Source organism: Enhydra lutris, unplaced genomic scaffold (genome assembly GCF_002288905.1).
Source record: "Enhydra lutris kenyoni isolate GAN:26980312 unplaced genomic scaffold, ASM228890v2 scaffoldscaffold74, whole genome shotgun sequence".
In the NCBI taxonomy this organism is placed as follows: Eukaryota; Metazoa; Chordata; class Mammalia; order Carnivora; family Mustelidae; genus Enhydra; species Enhydra lutris.
In genome coordinates this window covers 4,151,077-4,174,141 of record NW_019154158.1, presented here as the reverse complement: position 1 = coordinate 4,174,141, position 23,065 = coordinate 4,151,077, and positions in this window count along the sequence as shown.

Genomic DNA, 23,065 nt, shown 5'->3' with positions numbered 1-23,065 from the left:
CAGCCACATGCAGAAAAATGAAATTGGATCATTTCCTTACACCACACACGAAAATAGACTCAAAATGGATGAAGGATCTCAATGTGAGAAAGGAATCCATCAAAATCCTTGAGGAGAACACAGGCAGCAACCTCTTCGACCTCAGCCGAAGCAACATCTTCCTAGGAACATCGCCAAAGGCAAGGGAAGCAAGGGCAAAAATGAACTATTGGGATTTCATCAAGATCAAAAGCTTTTGCACAGCAAAGGAAACAGTAAACAAAACCAAAAGACAACTGACAGAATGGGAGAAGATATTTGCAAATGACATATCAGATAAAGGGCTAGTGTCTAAAATCTATAAAGAATTTAGCAAACTCAACACCCAAAGAACAAATAATCCAATCAAGAAATGGGCAGAGGACATGAACAGACATTTCTGCAAAGAAGACATCCAGATGGCCAACAGACACATGAAAAAGTGCTCCACATCACTCGGCATCAGGGAAATACAAATCAAAACCACAGTGAGATACCACCTCACACCAGTCAGAATGGCTAAAATTAACAAGTCAGGAAATGTCAGATGCTGGCGAGGATGCGGAGAAAGGGGAACCCTCCTACACTGTTGGTGGGAATGCAAGCTGGTGCAACCACTCTGGAAAACAGCATGGAGGTTCCTCCAAATGTTGAAAATAGAACTACCCTATGACCCAGCAATTGCACTGCTGGGTATTTACCCTAAAGATACAAACGTAGTGATCCGAAGCGGCACGAGCACCCGAATGTTTATAGCAGCAATGTCTACAATAGCCAAACTATGGAAAGAACCTAGATGTCCATCAACAGACGAATGGATAAAGAAGAGGTGGTATATATACACAATGGAATACTATGCAGCCATCAAAAGAAATGAAATCTTGCCATTTGCGACGACGTGGATGGAACTAGAGGGTATCATGCTTAGCGAAATCAGTCAATCGGAGAAAGACAACTATCATATGATCTCCCTGATATGAGGGAGAGGTGATGCAACATAGGGGGTTAAGGGGGTAGGAGAAGAGTAAATGAAACAAGATGGGATTGGGAGGGAGACAAACCATAAGTGACTCTTAATCTCACAAAGCAAACTGAGGGTTAATGGGGGGAGGGGGGTTGGGGGGTGGGATTATGGACATTGGGGAGGGTGTGTGCTGTGGTGAGTGCTGTGAAGTGTGTAAACCTGGCAATTCACAGACCTGTACCCCTGGGGATAAAAATATATTATATGTTTATAAAAAATAAAATAAAAAAAAAAAGAATTTAAAGGCTCAGTGTGATTGAGTTTCTAATGTTCATACCACTAATAAGGGACAGTCAAGATTCAAATCCACTTCAATGCTTTAGAATGTAGCACAGATAAGATAGTTTTATAGGCATCTAGAACAATGTCTAATGTATATTAGTTATTTATTAAAGGATAGTTTCCATTTCCTTTATGTTTCTTTCTTTTCATGTTACTCAAACTATCAGAGATCAGTTTTATATGGAAGGAAATGTTTTTTCCTTCTCTCTAAAGTAAAAGTCACTATTACATGAGTAAAGTTGTAAAGGCCAGTGTATCCTACGTGAATTAAGTGCCAAATCAAAATGAAGTGGGTGCAAATAGACCGATCAAAAAGTGTATAGCAGTGAAGACCTACTATGTGCTAAGGGTACAAAGGTGAATAACACAAGATCTCTGCTCTGGGATGGTATGGTTTTTGGACTCAGGCAGACCTGTCTTCAAATTTAGGTGCTGTAATTGACTAGCCTTGAGATACAGGGCATGTTAATTACCCTCTGGATCCTCAGTTTCTTCCCTGTAGAATAGGATGGGGAAAATCCCATGTTCTGAATTCAGAATGGGTATGCATATGTTTGTCTTCATAATGATAATTGCATGTATGCATGGATCTGTTTCTGGGCTTTCTATTCTTTCCAGTTTATCTGTATTTGCTGCAATATTGCAGTCTTAATTATTATAACTCTACAATAAGAATTTGCATCTGGTAGGGTAACTATTTCTAACTTCTTTGGGAGTGTTTTGACTTTTCTTAGCCCTTTGTTCTTCCTTGTACACTTTAGAATCAGTTTTTTCAATATTTAAGTTAGAATTTTATTCAGTTCTAAAGGGAAATTTAGAACATTTGGCATCTTTTTGGTATTGAGTTTTACTATCCATGAACCTGGTACAGAATATTTCTCAGTTTTGGAGATCTTTAAGGATTTTAAGAAAAAAATGAACTTTATTAAACTTTCTCTAGATGTGTTCATAGGATCTTTAATATCTTCAAGAGTTTTTGTTGCTTTTGGAAATGATGTTTTTAATCATCTGCGTTTTGTAACTGTTGCTGTTATATAAAAATGTTACTGATTTTCATATGTTGATCTAATAATGGCTGGCTACCTTGCTAAACTCTCACATTCTTCCTAGTTTGTTTAATTTTTTTTTCTACGTAGAAAATCATATCATTTGTGAAGAATGCTAATTTTGCATCTTCCTTGTAAATCTTTATATATTTAATTCACTTTTTCCTTTTTCACACTAATTAAGACTCCAAACACAATGTTGAATAGGAGCGAGTACAATGGGCATCCTTGTCTTGATTTTCAACAAATTACTTTTAATGTTTTTGTAGTATGAACAACGTTTTCTCTGGGTCGTTTTGTAGACTTTTAAAAACCTTTAAAAAAAAAAAGGTTTTGATTTTCTAATGTTACACCATTTTTGTGTCCCTGGATTAAATTTTCTATTGTCTTATTTAGAATTTTTGCATTTATTTTCATAACTTATATTGGCCTGTTATTTCCTTTGTTTTCTCCTTGTCTAGTTTTAGTATAAGTGTTATACTGATCCAGTGGAATGAGTTGGGGATTATTCTTCCTTTTTCTATTTTCTGAGAGAATTTGTTAAGATTGAAATGTTCAGTTCCTAGGAGATTGGTCATATTTCTTTCTGAATTATCTAGGCTCAGTGTTTTTCTCATGGGAGGATTTCAAACTATTTCTTCAATTTCTTTAATAGTTATAGAAAAATTCAGTTTTCTTAAGTCAATTTGAGTACAATATTTTTTTCTAGGAATTTGTCCATTTTGTATAAGTTCTCAAGTTTATTTGTATAAAATTGTTTATAGAATTCCCTTTTCTTTTAAAATGTCTTCTGCATCTGTACATTTGTCCCATTTATTCCTTCCTAATATACTCTTTATTTATGCCTTTTCTCTTTTTTCTTGATTGGTTTTGCCTGAGGCTTGCATGCTTTGTTATTCAGTCTCTTCAAAGAACAAACTTATGATTTTATTGATTTTCTCAGTTATAAAGATTTTTATTTATGAATTTCTGCTGTTATCTCCTTTCCTGCTCTTTCTGTGGGTTGGTTTTATTGTTTTTTTTTTTTTTTTAATAACTGCTTAACTGGATACCTAAATCACAGGCAGTTTTATAGTATGTGAACATAACTACCACTTTTACTGCATCTCACAAGTTTTACTATGTAGTGTTTCCATTATTTTTTGGTTCTAAAATTTTTAAATTTCCATTATGATTTCTTCTTGAACCCATGAAATTATTTACAGTATGTTTTTAAAAGCTCTACGATATGGGTACATTCTGCTATTAATTTCTAACTTAACTGTAGTGTTTTCAGAAACATACTTTACATGATATTGATGTTTGGAAACTCAGTGATGTCTGGTCTAGTATTCAGTCTATCATTGCAAATGTTCACGTGTGCTTAAGAATAATGATTATTGTCTGGTTCTTAAGTGCCAAGTTTAAGATGTCATTTGGATCAAACATATTAATTTTGTTCAAATATTTTATATATTTTTGAGTTTTTTTCTCTGAGTAATTAATAATTGAGAGATGTTTTTAAATTTCTGATTATGATGATGAATTTTTAAATTTATTTCTAAATTCTTTTCAGGGTGCCTGGGTGGCTCAGTGGGTTAAGCCTCTGCCTTTGGCCCAGGTCATGATCTCAGGGTCCTGGGACCAAGCCGGCATCCAGCTGCTGCTCAGCAGGGAGCCTGCTCCCCCCCCCCGCCCCCACCGCCTGCCTCTCTGCCTACTTGTGATCTCTCTCTCTCTCTCTGTCACATAAATAAATAAAATCTTTAAATTCTTTTCAATTTCACTTTATATATTTTAGGCTATTTTATTTGGTTCATTAAATTTAGAAAATTCCTATCTTTCTTGTGAACTGAATTTTTATCATTATGCATCAATATTCTTATAATTTAAATTTTTTTGTCTTAAAGTCTGTTTTGTCTGATGTTCATGTAGTCCTACATTTGTCTGATATACACTTTTCTATTTTTTTACTTTCAAACTTGCCATGCATTAAGGGTGTCTTTTGCAAAATACACAAGCATACACAGACATGTATCTGTGTGTATGATCTGGCAACGTTTGTTCTTTAACTGGCAAATTAGTCCATTAGTATTTATTATAATTTATATATTTGGAATTTTTTAAACTATCTTGCCCATAGACATTTGTTGCACTTTTCCTATTTTTCTTTTCTTTTCTTCTTCTTTTTTAACAAAAAGATTGAGCTATATATGTTCTGTGCATTCCACCTTTTTCTCTGGGTTTGAAATTTATTAATCTATCTCTATTATTTTGTTGATTATACTTGACATGTTAATATAGTATTCAACTTCAAGTTTAAGTTCTCAGATTGAAGAATTTTCAAAAGAAATCTTTATGATAGTATTTGACTTTAGATTTTCCAAGGAAAAATAGCTACAGCACAGAGGATATCTTTATCGTTTTCTTTCCATTCATAGCACCAGAATCCTTCCTCTTCACTGAGAGACCAGAAGAAACTGGGCAGACAAGAAAGACCATTGATACAAATGGGGTTGCAAAATATGTAGGACAGGGAGGAAATGGAGGACTAAAAGTTGATTACTTTTATAAAGAGGTGTGAAGAAGTCTGGGGAAATGTGGAGAGCTTGTAGACACTAGATGCAAAAGACATTAAGGGAAGAATACTTCGGAGTTAGAAGAGAGAGGGGAAGAATTGGGGAACAAGGAATCATCCAGGTAGGGCATTTCCTGAAGTCCTAGGAAATGAGAACTTTCTCCCTGTATACAAGTGAATGAAGGATTGAAACTGGGATGACAAAGCACAGTCCTCTATCCCACTGCCCTGACTCAACTCTTTCTTTGCAGAACTGCCTGAACACTACAGGAAAGAACTCTTTGAACCTTCCTCAAGGCATCAGGTAATAAAGTGGTATTAGGAGCAGGTAAGAAGAAACTTCTCCCTTCCTGGTCACCAGTGGACACGATTAGGACTCTTGCTATGAGTTGCAGAGAAATTAGGGGCAAATATGTGATAGCACATATCACAAAGTACAATCCAATTAAAGAATACAATCCAATTAAAGTTTCTGTTCCCCAGAGGAAGACCCTATAGCACAGCAAAGGGAGAAATTTATCACATGGTTAAAATAAATACAGTAGTGTACAACATCATATAATGAGTATTATGATGGGCGAAATACAGTGTGCAATAGAGTGAACAGAGACCCAGGAAAGGAGTTAACTGGGGAAGTATTGTTTAAGCTGAGTCTTATATCTATGAAGGTGATGGCACTTATTTAGATGAAGCAAAGGTTTATAAGCACAAAGAACACATTATGAGGTCTTAAAGTTGAGAGAGAATATGCTATATGTGAAGGACTGAAAAAAAGTTTAACGTAGATCATTGTGAACAAGGAAGGGAGTGGCATGAAATGAGTCTGAAAAGGTAGACAGGGACCAAATGCCTGGAAAACCATGTCATATATTCAGATTTAATTTTATAGGCAATAAAAAATCACTACAAGTTCTCATTTGTTTTGTTTTAACAGGTGAGTGACATGATCTAGTCTGCATTTTCAAAATGCATTCTGGCTGCTGTGTAGACTGGAAATGGGCAGGGCAGGGAGAATGGTTCCAATGTCTACTGTCATAATCCAAATGACCAATAATGGTGGCCTGGACAAGAGTAAGATGAAGGGGAAATTAACAAATTTGGGAGATATTTAGAAAGTATATTAAGCCTGATGACTATATAAGGAAAGAGAGAAAGAAGTCAAGAATGTCTCCTACATTTCTGAATAGATTAGCTGCGACATCATTTATCAAACCAGGGAAGCTGGGATGAGGAAAAAGTTTGACAGTTGGGGTAGAGGAGGAAGGCAATGGGCCCAGTTTTATACAAGTTGAGTTGGAAAGAGGGAGTCAAGTAGAGAAGTTCAGGTGTGCTTCTACCTTGGGATTTTTGCTCTTGCCTCTACCTGCAACATTCTTCCCACAAAATATCCATAGATCTCACTTTCCCACCTTTGTCAGGTGTCACTTTCTTAGTGAGGCTCTCCATGATTCTTTTATTTTTGAAAGTAGTAGTTCCCTCCATCTACTTCATATTCTCTTTCTTCTCTCCATGCTTTACTTTGTTTCATGGTTCTTATAATGTTTACTTTTCCCGTATTTCCTCTATCTGGAATGCATCCTCATTTGTTCAAAAACTACAAGGAAAAGCTCAAATCTTAGCTCCTCTTGGAAGCTTTCCCGAGATCCCCAGACTGAGTTGTGAGCACTCTAATGTGGGGATCTCATTCTTCATCTTGAACATTTCCATCATACTACATTGTAATGTCTATTGAATCAGGAATCTCTTCCACTGGACTGTGAGCTCCAGGAGGGCAAGAACTGTGTCCATATTTTTAGATCTTTGACATTTAGCACAATGCCTGATACAGAGTAGATACTCTTTTGGAGTAGCTTCCATTTGTTAAATGGCAGACAAAAATCTCAATAGCCATCATGGAGCACATAAAAGGATATCTTTCTCTCATCTGCCATTAAATGAATGTTTAGTTGTTTCTTGGATTCTCGATGTATTTTCCTTCCCAGGATGTATTTCCCTTTCTTCAAAATAATACACCTCTATTAGCTTTGAAGAATTATTTCTTTCCCATCACCTATAGTAATAGTTGGATTCTCAGTTAAGATATCTTGCCTTACTAAGGGGAAGGAAGAACACATAATGTAAAGTAAGAAAGGTAGTATCTCTAACCTTGGAATTCATATCTTAAATAGAGGATGAAAAATGGTTAGGACCAAATAATCACATCAATGTCTCACATCAATGTCTCCTTGACTATCTATTCTGTAGGTCCTACTCCCCAGGTTACTGGAAATTTCCTAGTTCCTGTCATTTCTAAAGCCTGGTTGTTCTGGTTTTCCTTTGATTTGGTGAGTACTCCACTTCCTTCTAATGAATTCCTTTTTGGGGTTAAGTTGGAAGGAGCTGCTCTCTGTTTTGTTGTTCTTGTTGTTTTATTTTGTATTGCATAATACCTCTTCTTGGATTTCATTAGCTAACACTGGTATAATCATTTCACAGTATATAAGTGAATCAAATCAACATGTTGTATGCCTTAAACTTATACAATATTATATGTCATTTGTATCTCAGTAAAGTCGGAAAAAAGAAGATAATGGATTATTTTGGAATGAGGTAAGTTTTCTTTTGGAAGCATTAATATCCACCATCCTGAATGAACTACTGGTTGGGGAAATATGATTGTGGTTCAACAAATACTTTAAAACTTCTTATGTGATTGACTCTGTTGTTGAATGCAGGGCATACATAGATGAATCAGAAGTGGTTTGGGTCTATGCAAAACTCACAATATAGAAAGGGAAGTAGTTATTTAAGCACCCAGGCTAATGAGACATTAGAGGATCAGACATGGCCTGTGGCCTGAGGTGCCTACATGTTAGTTGTTTAGAGACAGTAAAAGGACACAGGAAACTAGCTAGCTCATTATCCAAGGCAGTTGATGAATCAGTGTCAGAGTGATGGGAGCAGTGAGTGGCTGCTCTGGAAGGGACGGATCTGGAATGTCTATTGCAGAAGGTCTCAGGGTGGTACCCTGAAGAACATTCATTTATTCATTCATCATTTACGTAAATTTTACTATACACTACTTTGTGCCAGGCAATATTCCAGATATTGAGGTTATGATGGTGAGCAAGGCAGACGAGTTTCTTGCCTTCCGAGAACTTAGTTGGAAGCACATGAATGTGTGGGGCAGACAGTGAAGGCAGGAACAGCCAAGAGATTGGTCACATACGCTACTGAGAGAAGAAAACCAGGGTAAGGAATGGGATTTGTATTGGGAAAAGCTGCTCTATGGAGATGAAATCTCTGCTGAAAGGAGAGAGGGAAACAGTCATGTGAAGATTTAGGGGAAAGGTGTTTCAGGTGAAAGGATCAGCTGTTGCAGCTGTCCTCATGCAGGATTACTCTTAGCATGCTTAGGGCAGAAAAGGGGTGACTTTCAGGAGGTGGTGGGTTTATATTTCTGTAGGACTAATCGAATTAGCAAGGTTCTCCTGCCGTGTGTAAGTAGAATACAACCATGGCTTTTTCCAAGCTCCTCTGGGGAGCCATGAACATTACCACGGGGAGCTGAACTTACAACATTAGAATTCAATTGAACACACCTCTGAGATGTTGCTTCAAGTAGGCACACTCCCTTGCTTTCCTCATTCTTCAGGCAGTGCTTTGATCCATGTCAATTTTCAGAATAATATAGAGGAAACGCCAAACTCAAATAGGAAACTTCAACTCTATCACTTTATTTTTCCATTTTATAGTTTTCCCTTCTGTCTGGGCTCTATTCTGACAAGCCAAGGCTTTTTGGCAAATCAGCTGAAAAGTAAACTTAAACAAATGAATATGATTATGGGGATCCAGCCTTCCAGGATTACTCTATTAGAGAACTTGTTTAAACAAACCTACTTTCTCATTCCTGCAACTGACAAAACTGTTGAAAATCACTCATGTTTGAAAGCAAAATGTAGTAAAGCGCTATATTATACCTCTGGCTTTGTCAAAGGGAAAATAAACAAACCACAAGCAATAATATATTGCTAAAAATGATAGGTCAGAGGTTTATTTAAAAAAAGGAGAAAATACAAAAAAATCAGACTGACAGTTTGATTCTAAAAGTTGATAAGAAATGTGAAATAAAAGCTTTGTAAAGAACAGTATACCATGATTTTCTAATCTTGAATGTACGATTGGGTCAATATATTAGCAAACAATAGTTTGGGAAAAAATTAGCACACTGGTTTCTTAGTGGAAGAATCGAGATTTACCTATGTTCTTAATGCACACATTAATCTCTGACTGGAGAACGGATCTAGATGGTAGCTTGGTTTAAAAACAAGGCCAATAAAAGTTAGTCATCAGAAGTTTTCTTGGCAAATATGGAATCAATGAGCCCTGGAATGAGTTGATGGTATGGAAAGATTGAATAAAAACTATATTCAGGAAAACCATGGTGCCCAAGATAGTCCTACTTCATACTTGTTGTCTCAACATAATCATTAACAACAGCTGCCTTTCACTCTCAGAAGTGTTCTCTTGGCTAGAGCACATTCTGAAGGTAACAGTTCTCCCCAAGAATGAAATCTGTCTGTCCAACAAGTTTGCCTTTCACTGGAATTTCAGTATGTGCTTCATCCATTCATTCACCAATATTTCTGAAAAGTGCAATACCAGATATTTTTTCAGTCACTGAAATGACAAAAACGAGTAAGAAACAAGTATACCCCTCAAGGGACTCAAAATATTTAAGGATCAGTACAGGGTGAACATAAAATGTTTTTCTCAATTCAGTGCAATGAGCATTAATGAGAACACACTATGTGTTAAGCCCTGACCAGGTCCCCAGGGAAAGAGAGGTGAGCAAGACAAGGTCGATATCTTTAAGAAGGAGTCATGCTGCTTGATCTACTTGTCTCCACTTATTAATCTGGTGATTAAAAGCCTCTAATTGATTCCCATTTCACTTCGAATAAAATCTGAGCTCCTCATCTGGCTCTGATCTGGCCTTGGCCTGCCTCTGTGACCTTATTTCACACTACTTTCCCCTGGTTCACTAAACTCCAGACATGTTACCCTTCTTTGTGTTCCTGGCATGGTCTGAGTTTGTCGTGTTTGCACTTGCCGTTTCCTCTATTTATAAACCCCTCCCCCCAGTTATCCTGTGGCTGGTTCCTTCGCATCTTTTGTGTCTAGGCTCAAATCTCATGTCTCCCCTCCTTCTGTTCCATTATATCTTTTTTCATAGCCTTTATTATCCTCTGAAAGTAATTTTGAAGTATGTTGCTCTTTTGGGCTATCTTCTTATGAAAATATATAAGCAGACTCTTGTCTGTCTTGGTTATCCCCAAACCTTTGTACCTAGAGCAGTGCCTGGCATGGTAGGTGCTCAGTAAACATTTTTGAGTGAATGAATAAGTAAAGTTAGCAACTCTTCCCTTGGGTTTATGTGAATGTTTCATAATTCAATGAGCATTCTTAAAAGTCTCTGTCTTTCTCCGTTTACATGATTCTTTTTACACATTGAGTCCTTGAGCTTGTTATTCTCAGTCCATTCTCTTGACAAGAGAGTTATTTTATGTAGCCTGCCCAATACATAAGTGTTGACTTTTGAAGCTCACACAGGTGCAGAACTGCTCTGGTTGTTGCCTTCTGTGCCTCCCTGTTCTATTAAAATACAAACTGGAGAAGATTTTCAGTTATTTCTCTTGCCTCCTTTCATATCTGGGGAGTGAATACCAATCCATTTCAGTCTGAAGGGTCAGTGAGAGATCTGGGGCCTGATCCTGGCAGTGGTGAGGCTATATTTGGGATTAGAAGAAAATACTCCTAGTCCAGTGTAAACAGGAGAAACATTTTGAATATTTAATCTTATAATGGTGACAGTTTGTTCCCTTTGGAAAAGGGACTACTGATGTAGTTGAGTGATGCCTCATTTGTCCTTAGTTCACAGTCAGTTGGTCAGTGAGGGAATTAAGCTTGCAGTGTAGGCTGCAGTACCTTCATACTTCAACCAAGGACAACAGCCAGCATAGCTCACTTGAATTATGCATAAGCTTTGCTGTTCTTTTACATGAAATGATCTTGTATATTCTCTAAAATCAACAATTGAACTTCTCAATGGAATGTTGTGGACCTGACTGGGGATAAGAAGAGGTGTAACAATTTAAATGTGGTGCCAAATATAGTGTCTTGAAAGACAGTGACATGCTTTCTCATGTATTCTCTCAACAATCTTTTGAAGTGGGCAAAACAAGATTAACCGATTCCTGAACTTAAAAAGTTGAAGGCTATTGGGCCAGAAAATGGCAAAAGTAAGAACTTAATTTCAGATCTTCTGAGGCCAATCCATGGTGATTTCCACATCATACTTTGTCCTTCTTTCCACCCTATGATATATTTGACTTGAGTATATCACTTTGTTTTTAGCTATTTGGGACCAATGTGGCAATTTTTACCTCATGTCTTGTTTTATTCATCATTTACACAGAATCTACTGGCAGTCAGTCACCTTTGAAATAAACACAAAGAATGTCAGTTGTGTTTTCAGAGCAGAAGATACCAACAGGAGATTGATTTGCAAGAAGTTTTATTGACTGAAATGCCCATGAAGACTAAAGGAGGAAGTAGGAGGGGTAGGCAGGGAGAGCAGGAGAAGACAGGTCTGACACCAGTGAAAGGAGAGAAAGATGGAAAGATTGGGTAGGAAGAGCCTCAGACTATAGCACAGTTCTGAGAAATTTTTAGCTGGTCAATGGGGAGTTCCTGAACTAAGTCCTCCCCACCCCTTAGAGTAGGGATTGGCAAACTATGGCTCATGGGATAAATCCAGCCTAACATCTGGTTCAGTAAATAAAGTTTTATTGGAATGCAGTCACACCCATTCTTTTACATATCTTTTATGGCTGCTCTCATGATAATACGACAGATTTGAGTTGTTGCAACAGAGTGTATGGCTGGAAAAATGAAAAGTATTTGTTACCTATCTCTGTAGAGAAAAAAAAAATTACTGACCTCTGCTTTCAAGTAATATAATGTGAAAATGGCCCATTATGGTACCCTCATCATGTTCAGTTAGTGTCTGAGAATAGCCTTAAAATATGCAGTCTTGGTATAAATGCTATCTCTGGGTGGACCCAAGAGTATTGGAGTTGAAGGCTGTGAATGAAATATGTTTTCCATAACATGTTCTTGTATAGGGAGGTTTTTGTGGGGGCATCTCTGTGGCTGCCTCATAAGGAGATCTTAAATACCATTAATTAAATAATTTGGTTGGAAAGGGATCTCCACCACATTGTATTGGAAGGGGAAATACAGAGACAGTGGCTAGAATCCTGAAGCATTTACTATGTGGCTCTTCACCAAAAAAGGTAATCAGCTCCTGCTCTAGATAAAAAGTATTATTTATCCCACAAGGGAGGTGGTTCTTTCTAATAAACAGGGAAATTGCAGTTAACTCTTGAACAATGCTGGGATTAGGGGCACCAACTCCCATGCAGTAGAAAATCCATATATAACTTTTGACTCCCCCAAAACTTAACTACTCATAACCTACTGTTGACCAGAAACCTCGCCATAAAGTCAATTAACACATACTTCGTGTGTTATGTGTATTATATACTATATTCTTACAATAAATAAGCTAAAGTAAAGAAAATGTTATTAAGGAAATCTTAGGAGAGAAAATACATTTACAGTACTGTCTGTATTTATTGAAAGAAAAAAAAAACAACCTGTGTATCAATGGGCCCATGTAGTTCAAACCCATTTTGTTCAAGAGTCAACTGTAATAATCTGCTTTATAAAGCAATTTCTTATAAGGCTGCACAGCAGGAATTATTTTGCTAGGATAGACTTGATCAAGTCTGTTTTAGTCGATAAAGATGAGTTGCTGCGGGAGCCACAGGTGCTGGAAGGAACAACTCATGGTCAAAGACTGGGCTCCTTGTCCAGTATTGGCAACTAATTACCTTTGTAACCTCAGTGTATCATGTCCCCTCCAAGCTTCAGAATTCCCATTTGTCAAATCTGAGGTTTGGACTAGAGGGCTATTAATTTTTTCTACTTCTAAGTGCAACAAGGGTGTAATACAGAGAAGTACTAATCAAAGAGGTTGGCCTGAGCCAGCAGCCGGGCCTCTGGTAGACTAACCTGGTAAAGATGACCCAGCGTGGTTGGGGAGGTATTCTCTGCCTAGTGTGGGAAAAACTGTAGCAAGGGGAGATTTGAAATCTTGCAGTAACACAAATTGTTCCCTTTTTAAATTTCAGAGTAAGCCAGGTTTTATTTATGGAGATGTTCAATTACATGATACTATGGTCCATTAAGTGGACCCATTCAGTAAAGCAACTAGTGGCAGCATAGACTTGTGGAGCCTGGCTGGTGGCTGCCTCGGGGCCCTCGTGCTGGGACCTAGAAGAGAGGTTTTCTTCCCACTTACACGATTTGTTCCATTTTGTTGGAGGAAATTGAGAGGCACACGTGCTTATTAACTGTGTGTGTATGTGTGTGTGCACACGCACGTGCATGTACAGGAGGTGAGAAACACCAAGTCAATTCAGAAAACACCACTACTATCTCTATGAAACCCAGACACTAAATGTTTTGTATATGTAATATAGATTGTTCTTGTTTGATCTTCAGCTATAGCTCTGTGTTAACAGTGCTAGTGTCAAATCCTAGATAGTCCCAGGAGGGCTGGGAGGGGTTCATAGAAGGAAGAACAGTTCTTCCAGTAATACTGCATGTAGGGTTGTTAGAAGGTGAATATACAGGATGCCCAGTTAAATTTAAATTAAGATAAATAGTGAATTTTTTAGCGTCAGTAGTGTCCTGTGCAATGTTTGTTTTGTATTAGACAAACTTAATCTAATGAGATCCATTTCCTGGGAGAGTTACTAGATAGAGTAGATTTTAATGCCATGTAAAAGGATTGGAAAGAATGAGGGCACCCTAGAACAGGGGGAGTCATGGTCATTTTAATGCCTATCCTTACCGTCTTTTCTAATCCCCTAGCTAAGTATGTGATACATTTTTTAAAGTGATAACATAAGAAATAAGCTTTAACTCTCCCCTTAGAATGATCAGAATTTATTTGAGGAACCTACAAGAACTTAAAGTCCAATGGTAACTATGGAGCTGACCCAGACCCATATCAAACACTGTGATAATTGAGTTTTTTGAGTCATAGCAAGGGTGAGATGGAAAGCTATGTTATGGTTGAGCTAAGAATATATTCTATCATTTTACAGGAAAATAAACTGTCCTGGAAATATAAACATCTCTTTTTGGACCTTATCTGAATCCCACTGAACTTACAAAATGTGAAACTTTGTAGTTGATTCAAAGCAATAATGAGAATTGTCACCCCTAGACCCTTCCTCCGTGGGCAAAGAGACATTGATAATACTGTCACTTGGAAGAGCGTGAGGTACTAGAGTGCTTTCTTAAAGAAAAAGAAAAGAAGGCCACACTGAAAAAGTGAAAAAACTTTCTATCATGAGCAAAACTACATTATAAACTTATTTTTGCAATACCTTTCTCTATGATTGTTCATTGTAAGTTTGTGCTTATGCCGGCATAATTTTGACAAGCCTCAAAATATCTACAACTATAATTGTAGGATTCCTTTTCTAATAAAGTAAAATTTGATCTACGTCGGGAGTGGGTGGGTAGGGAGTTGCTAGACCTAAAGAATCATCACGAACATGTTATCAAAAGCAGACAAACCTAAGTTGAGTTTCATCCCCTAAGTTGCACAGAGACATTAACTAGAACGTTAACCTTCACAAGGTTAGAAGCTGCTGGCAAAGTTCCTAAACACTGAAACCTTTTGAGATCTTTTGCTCCTTTTTTCCACACAATGTTTCTCTTCCTTTCATCCAATAACTCATGTCCCAGGGCACATTCTCCCTCCAATTCCCTATCCGCTTATTGGCATGCAATTAGCCTCATAATTGACCCACACTGTGCTTAACATGGGGACTCTAATTTCTCGTTTCCCAACATATGTTGCTTTAGAACAAACAAACAAACTAGATTTTCAGCTCATCCTACCTTTTTTCTGACTTAAAATCTGGTTGGCTTTTTGAGATAATGTTCAAGACATGGCTATTCATTCTGTCGTGTTACTCTCCTGTCTTCCAGTCCCTGTCACGGCTGGCCAGGGCTTCCATCACTGCAGAACAAATTCCTCCAAACTTTGTGGTGTCCCAGAACAACTGTTTTATGATGCTCACTGATTCTGTGGGTCAGGAATTCAGGTGGGAAACAGAGGAGATGGTTTATGTCTGCTTTTAGGTGTTTGAGACTCAGCTGGGAAGCCTCAAACAATGCGGTGGGGTGGGGAGGTAGTGACTTGAATAGCTGATGGCTGGAATCATCTGGAGGCTTCCTCACACATATCTAGTGTCTGGGCTGGAGTGCCTCAAATATTGGGCTTAGCTGGGACACTCAGCCAGAATAAATACACATGACTCTCCCTGTGGCTTGTACTTCCTCAGAGCATAGTGATCTCAGGGTAGTCGTCCTGTTTACAGGGCAGCTTGGGAGAGCAAGAACAGGTGTTCCAGCAGCACAAGGCAGATGCTGTGCAGCATTTTATGACCTAGCTTCAGAAGTCACAGAGTATTACTTCTCTTGTACTTTATTAGGGCAGTCACAACCCTGCCCAAATGTAAGGGCAGAAAACATAGACTTTACCACTTGATGGGAGGACTGTCCAGGAATTTGTAGCCATGTGTTAGGATTGCCATACAATATCAGATGTTAGATGGGTTTCTTATCTATGTGAAAAGCAGAGTCAGCTACAGTGGGCATCCTAGACATTGCTCATCCTAGATATTCCTCATACAAAGATAGCAAGCTGAAGATGCATTGTGTTTGTGACTGACAGGGAGTGAAACATACACACACACACATACACACACAGAAAGAGAGGGAGAGATTTAAGAGGACCAGAGATAGACAAACATGCTTAAAAAGGAGGTCCAAGACCTCTAGAGGATGTGCTTCAGGGAGTGTATGTACCTCTGAAATTGTTTGAAACATTCTGTATGTGCATTTTGGGGAGCATTTTGTTATTGTATATGTGAAGACTTTTGCCTCCAAAAATTTTAAGAAATACCAATTTGAGGCATGCAAATGTAAACTAGAGTTGTGTGAGGACAGGTGTTGTGTGTATTTCGTATCAAGGGAATGATTTTGTGCAATGTTGAAACTAATCAGATAAATCAGGCAGGATGGGTGGGAGTTCTGATGCATTGGTCCACAGACTCAGGTATGCAAGAAATAATGTATTTAAAATTTTCTATGCATCAGTTTAAATCTGGTTCTAAATCCTCATTTGGCTGAGGTCCCAGTCCCTCACACCCACCCTGGCGTTGTGCCAATGACTTACAGTTTTATCCGTGGGCAGACACGAAGATGCCTGGTGTGTGGTCCCTATTGGTTACAAATTGGGCACTGTGATCTCATGCAGGGTGGTTTCCTCAGGTTCAGACATTATTTATACACCACGGTTAGAACCAAAAATTCTTGGGAGATTAAGAATTTGCTGCTCAGGAGTCAGTGAACTGTGAAGTTTTTTTCTTCTAGTATCTTGCCATTTCCCAAAAAGGGAATCTTGTGACCCTTCAACCTTCATCCACTTTGAGGGAAGCTCACTATTTTATCCCTCAACCCATCAGAATCGTGGTCTCTTCTTTCCTCCTCCTCCTGTTCATCTGGCAAAATCTCTTGAACAGTCTAGGGCTCAGCGAGGAGCTCAACACAGGGCTCAATCTCACAACCCTGAGATCCCAACATGAGCCTAAACCAAGAGTCTGTCGCTTAACTTACTGAGCCACCCAGGTGCCCCAAAGTATTACCCATCCTAACCTTAGGCCATCTTCTTGGTTTACCCCATGTTAACTTGCATAAAGCACTATAATTTGGTAATCCCAATGCTGTCATATCACCATAGAATCTCAGAATTTATTTTTTTAAAGATTTTATTTATTCGGGGCGCCTGGGTGGCTCAGTGGATTAAGCCGCTGCCTTCGGCTCAGGTCATGATCTCAGGGTCCTGGGATCGAGTCCCACATCGGGCTCTCTGCTCGGCAGGGAGCTTGCTTCCCTCTCTCTCTCTGCCTGCCTCTCTGCCTACTTGTGATCTCTGTCTGTCAAATAAATAAATAAAATATTAAAAAAAAAGATTTTATTTATTCATTTGACACAGAGGAGAGAAATCACAAGTAGGCAGAGAGGCAGGCAGAGGGGGGAAGCAGGCTCCCCGCTGAGCAGAGAGCCGGATGTGGGGCTCGATCCCAGGACCCTGAGATCATGACCCAAGCGGAAGGCAGAGGCGTAACCATCTGAGCCCCCCAGGCGCCCCGAATCTCAGAATTTTTAATTAGACTATAATCTCACCTTATATTTCATGTTTCAGGGTAAGGAAAAGAAAGTCCTCGTACCCTGAGATAAAGCAAACAAACAAAAAAAACCCAGGGTTACACTATCTAGGGCCATTTCCCAAAGTATCTGAGATTTCGATTGCTTTTTTGTAAGTCACTGATGCTTTGCTTCTGAGTTTTCCTTTCCTAAAAGAAGACAAATGTCCAATCCCTGCTTTGCATGAAGTATCCTTTCAGCATTCCTAATGGTGGCCATCCAGCCTTGCCACTTATGGGATGAAGAATTCCCCAATGCTTAAAAAAAAAAAAAAAAAAGGCTGTAACAATTTTGGTCCACTCCAATCACTAGAAAATTCTTTCTTATACTGAGTCAAATTTATCTCTTTGCAACTTCCATATACTATCTTCATTTTGTCTTCTTATACAATGTAATCAAATCTAGTCTCCCTTATTTATTTGTTCCCTTCAACATTTGAGCACAGTTATAAAATTTCTCTTTGGTTTTCTCTTCTGCCAATGAAACAGAGTTACTTCCTTCCACTAACTTATTTTTCAAATAACATGATTTCCACAGCTGTGATTATCTTGAGTATTCTGTTACAGATGTAGTTGCTAGCCCACAGAATTCTCTCTCCCATGCTCTTGCTCGCTGAGGTCAAGGACTACACCTCTTATTTACCACTGTGTCACTGTTTCTAACATGATTTCTGTTAGAATCATAGGCATATTGTAGATATTCACTAAATATGAATTGAATTAATGAGATTAGAAAATGTTGTACCTATAAATAATTTATAGTGGTTACCAGTAAACAATTTCAATATTCTATCTTAAGCTTTCTATTTTTTTTAACAATGAGAATATATTGCTTTTGTAATCTGAAAAGCAAAGCAACAATACCGCTTTATTTTTTAATATGTTGTACAAGACTGGATGTGATGTTACAGATGTATAGATTCATGCAGATCCTTGTGGAATTATTACTTTCCTTGTATTTGTGCTGTAATACTTCCATTGCAGTTTAATGTCGCATTTACCTTTTTTGATACTGCTCATTCAAAAACAGTTGTTTTGTGCCTATTTTATACAAACCACCCCGGCGTGTCTCAGGCAGCTGGCTCTGCTGCTATCTTGAATTGAGCTTGCAGTTGCCTTTCCTCTAGGTATTTTTCATACGAAGGTAGAAAGGACTGGGGAAAATACAATCATCTCTGTTGGTCAAGTTAACCCCATCCTCAGGTTGTGAGTTCCTTTCCTCTTGGTCACCTTTGCACTGTGTGGCTGTCATATGGTCTTCAAAAGATAGATGGGACTTGAATGTCAAGTAATCTCAATCAATTTTCTGTTCTTTGGAAATAAAATAAGTTTCTTGACAAAACTGAGTTCAGCATTTTCTCTGACATCTAGGAACATTATAACATCTTCCTGCATCAGGGAGCTGGTCATAAACTTATGTTTTCTTTTTTTTTTTTATTGCACATAGTATTTAAAACATTTTTAATGTATTTCCCACATTGAAAATATGAAATGAAAGCTTTAAGAGGGCAAATATCATTTTCTCTGTTTGGCACACAGCCTAGAACTGTGCCCAGTACTTACTAAATGCATTCTAATAGCGAATATTTACAGCAAGGCATACATACAGAGTGCTTTACTTGCATTTTTTTCATTGAATATTTTCAGTAACATAAGAGATATTATTTTCTCTATAGGGGTTCTATTATTTGACTCATTTTATTGATGAGGAAACAGGCTTAGAGAGATTAAGTTGGTTAGCAACATCAGATAGCCAGTGGGTAGTCGAGCCAGGATTTGAATCCACAATATCCAATATCAGGAGCTGACTTCTTACCCACCATGCTTCAGTGCTATCTTAAGTAACTGAATGACTAAAAAGCTTTGTATCATTCTGGATGGTGGCCTTCCTAGTATGATTCATGCAGTACATCTCTGCTTATTTACCTTGACTTCTAACTTTTTCACCTTCAGAAATGAATTTGGTACATTCAAGTAATGATAAGAAAGCCACTGTAGCTAGAGCATAAGGAACCAAGAGGAGATGAGTGGGATATGGGCTTCGAGATAAACGTTGGGACCAGAGCACACAAGCTTTGGAGAGCTTTGAATTTTATGTCAGTGAAATTGAAAGCCATTGGAGGGTTTTTTAAAAAAATTATTAGATTTAATTAGATTTAAACATTTTGTTTACTGTTGTAGATAGGAATAGTTGGGGCAAGAGGAGAGGAGATTTAGACTAGTTTGGCCACAGTAGGGGTGAAGAAAGTGCAAGGAAATTAGGATGAATTTTGGAGGTAGAGATCCTTAATAGATAGGTGTTGAATTAATGAGTGTATAATAGGTATAAAATACTCCACATAGTTATTGGCATGTAGCAAAACCCAGTAAGTGGTGGTTATTACTATTATCATTATCCCTCCACTTCTGAGAGATGATATGACAGTATTAGCAGTCATGACTGATCAGCCTCCTACTCCACACTTTATCCTGGTCCCTTTAGCCCTTATGACTCACTCTACAGAAACTACTCTCTTAAAGTGACCTCCAAGCTGTTGAAATCAGTGTAATTTTATTTTTCATTCCCTGATATCTCTCTGAGCCTTTGACTTCCTGCCCCTTGAAATGCCTCGACACCTGGAATGATATACTCTTCTAATTCTTCTTGCACATCTCGGGGGGTCTTTCTCAGTGGCTCCTTTTCCCCCTCCTGCCCTCTCTGAATAGAGGTTACCCAAGAATCTGATCTTGAGACCTACATATGCCAGGCTCACAAGACCAAGTTCTCATCTCTGACCATATTTCAAGGTTAGTTCTTCCTTTCCAACTGATACCTTTTTCTTCCAAAGTCATGACTTAAAAATAGAAGAAGGGAGAGAACTTTATCTGTATCCTTCAGTTTCTCACTGAAGATTATAAAAATATATATAATTAGAAATCTAAGAAGACACACAAAGCATAATTTATCAAGGATAGGGTTCTTATAGAAAACTAAATTTCTGTTTATGGAATTAGGAAGAGTTTTGAATTTGGCCTAAAATATCCATTCCTAAAATTAATCTTACTTGTGCTTTTTGGGGCTAGCTTATATGATATTCATTTTTACATCTTGAATAATTCATGTACCACTGGCCAGCACAATAAAATATTTCCTCTTAAGCATATATTTATATTTCCTAACTCAGCTCTCAATTCTGATTACTATATTCAATTTCTGTTTCTTGATGGGAAGAAGAATCCTACATAGAACGGAACAACAGATAATGAACTCCATTATATGGGGTTGACTGAGTAGGGCTTACTGAAAAGATTTAAGCACAAATTAAATTTTATTTCTTGAGTTTTGAAGTTTCATAAACTCTTAAAAGGGTAAAAATTTATCTACAGACTTGACAGACTTTGAGGTAAGAGGCATACCCAACTGTTTTCTTCTCTAGTCTTAGAAGTTCTCTGTGACCCCTTCTGTCTGATCCTGGCATACACCTGTTTTTCTGTTTTCTAAACTATGCTTTTTTTTTTTTTTTCAAATGAAAATGAATTTTGGAAAATGGGAAAGGAAAAGACTGGTTGGGTGGCTTTTCCATCCTCTTGTATCCTAGAACATGTTCTTCTAATATCATGGGAAAAATTCTGTGATGTTTAAGAAATCAGGAGATTTTTCAGAGTATTTCTAAGAGACTCTGAGGGGTTATAAGATATGGAGCTTTGCTGGGGAGAAGCAGGGAAGAGGAAAGCTATTCATGTAGTTTACTCTTCAGATTTCTGCCTTGGGCACAAGTTTCTGGGCCCAGGCTGCTGACCTTGTAGTAGATGAGGGGGTCAGGCAGTTTTGGGTTTTCTCCCAAAGTGTATAGGCTTCTACACCATGGAGACCTAAAAAGGAGGATTCTCCTATGGCACCTGGATCAGTGCCTCACACATAATGTACATTTCATAATGGTTGAATAAGTGAGCAAATGGGAAGAAATAGCTCTTTTTACTTTGATTTTCAGAAACATTGAGGATGTCAGTGCTACCGGTCTGAGTTAACTTGTATTATAGTCAATAATTTGAAAGAGATGGAGTTGAAAGGAACAAGACTGTACTTTTTTCTTCTATCTCAATGTCCTTTCTGACTGGATTGTCAAAATGTTCCATTATAAAAATTCCTAGCTTCCAAAGTGCTCTATATTAGATCCTTCCATGAGAAAAAGTAACTTTGTAATTTTTTCTTTGTATCCTCATTTCCCATTCCGATTCATCACCTGCTCTTCAATTTATAACGATGTTCATGTTTATTGTGACCTTTTTGCTTCCATATTTTGTAAAATGTGAGCTATCATATTGTGTGCATTAATTACAGTTTACATGGTATTGGGCTACAGATCTCACTATTATTATTTTAATCTTTTTTTTTTTTTTTCTGTGAACACTATGATCAACTGGACAGTTGGGTGAATACCCAATCCATAACCTTTAATCCTGCATGGTCTCCTTGGGACCCACCCATCACATTTGATGTATTCACTCCTCAGGTCCTGGATACCTAGATTGCCTATGATTTCCCACTCCAAAAGTGGTGTTGGGGCAAACATACTGGTACCTGTCATCCTACTGATGTAGATGATGATTTTTCAGACCTTATATACCCAGGAGTGTGATTAAGAAGGGATATGTGCAAAATTGTTTATTTGACTTAGCTGCAGCCACTTTTCTCTCCAGAATGCCTTCCTAGTCTGCCTTCCCATCAGCAGTTATGAAAGTTCCCTTATTTTGTGTTTCTGCCAGCTTGGCATTATCAGGCTCTGTACTTTTTGCTGGTACAATGGATATAAAGTGGTATCCCATTATTGCTTTAACTTACATTTTTTTAAAGATTTAAAAAAATTTTTTAATTTTTTTAAATTTTATTATTTTATTTTTTTATTTATATGACAGAGATCACAAGCAGGCAGAGAAGCAGGCAGAGAGAGAGGAGGAAGCAGGCTCCCCTCTGAGCAGAGAGCCCGATACAGGGCTCGATCCCGGGACCCTGGGATCATGACCTGAGCTGAAGGCAGAGGCTTTAACCCACTGAGCCACCCAGGTGCCCCTTTAACTTACATCTTAAAAATGAATAATGTTTTTACTAATGCTTCTTTTCATATGTTGACTTTTTGTGTTTTGTTTTCCCTAAATTGTTTTCTTTGCTTGTCCTATGGTGGGGGTCCCTGTCTTTTCCTTGTTGATTGTAGGAATCCTTTGTCAATTTCAGACTTTGCAAATATCTTTTCCAAATCTGTCATGTCTCTGTTAACTTGGTCCATGACATGTTCTGTTGAACAAAATCTTTGATGTTTATGAAATCAAATTAATGCTTTTGGCCTTATATTTTATACCATTAAGGTAAAGAGCTTTATTAAAGCTTTATGAAAGTAATATTTTATGATATTAAAAAAGGACAGAAGAAATTTTTTTGATAGTTTTATGCCAAACAACATTTCTGCCCAGTTGAACATGAATCTCTTCTAATAACACTAGGGTTCTGCATTACTAGGATAACTGAAGTTTTCTGTAGTTCTAAGTAGAGAATGAGGTTTCCTTGTGGCATGTGTGTTACAGAGCTTTCTTACCTACGTGGAGAAGGCTTTTTGAAGAGTAATCTTATTCCCGGCAAACTCCAGCTATTTGGCTCAGGGCTATCTGGCAAAGAAGCATGGGCCTGCCCAGGGGCTAAAGAATTTAAATGCTATTGTGTCCTCCATAAATTCTCCACTGAGTGACTTTTTATCAAATCTTATTAAAA